Source organism: Diabrotica undecimpunctata, chromosome 7, assembly GCF_040954645.1.
Source record: "Diabrotica undecimpunctata isolate CICGRU chromosome 7, icDiaUnde3, whole genome shotgun sequence".
NCBI lineage: Eukaryota > Metazoa > Arthropoda > Insecta > Coleoptera > Chrysomelidae > Diabrotica > Diabrotica undecimpunctata.
Window position 1 is genome coordinate 55862805 of NC_092809.1, and position 1131 is coordinate 55863935.

Below are 1131 nucleotides of genomic sequence, written 5' to 3' on the forward strand. Positions count from 1 at the left end.
TTAAACTTGATCAGTAGCACTTAGCAATGCTTATTTATAAATGCGGAGTCCTGTGAATTAAGCAATGATTATAAATTCGGTTATGAAAATAAAAAAAATTACTTCGTCAATCTTAGAAAATATCCTCAAAAGTCGATACGGATTGGTTGTTATGACAATATTGCAGCATTAGAGATTTAAACAAACTACGACCTGGAATAACAAGTTTATTTGCTTTACCGATCATTATAGTAGAATAGAACAAAGACCAAGTAAATCCTTACAGAAAAATTTATATCAAAATACCAGTCTCAAAAGTTTGATTTCTAGCTTTGAATTTATGATCTAATTTATAAAGTGAGGCCACCAAAAACACGCTTATAGAACCGATCACAGAGATTCGGATAGAGGGAGGACATATTTAAAGACGACCTTAATAAGGAAAAGGTTTACGGCATAGCATACCGAATTGAAATTAACATGGTGGGATATTAAATAGTGAATTTAAGGAGATCAAAAGATATGTAATCGTATTCAAGTGGGTTAGCTCTTACTGCACGGCAAATTTTAAAAATGACATACAAGATATCGAATAATATGTATATATATTGTTGTGATCTGCTTTATGATGTTTTATTATTAATTAATACTAATTTAATTAATCCAATTATTTAATTAATTAATTCACTAATTTTGCAGAGTCATACAAATCAATTACTATTAAAAATTCTCAGGGTGCCTTTTTAATTTTACTTTAATCAGTTTATTTTATATATCTCTTCTAATGGGTTCAGTATCTCCTAGTTGCTCATAATCGGGATAGAACAGGAAACGGAACTAACATTAAAACAACATAAATATGCACACAAATTATTATTTATTTTCAATAAGCAATACGATGAATATTAATAAATAACTTTTGTGGGCAATTATCTTTCCCAACAAACTCCTATACTCTAAATTTAATTTTAATTACAAACTATCTATTTTGTTTTATCTATCTGTTTTATAATATTATCTACTAAAAAAATGACCATATAAAAATATAATTTATTAACAAAAAAATAACTCTTTGAAACTTGGAATCTTAGTTCGTATGCTTATATTTGATTTTATCTTTAGAATATCTTAAAATTTTCTTTCATTCAAATT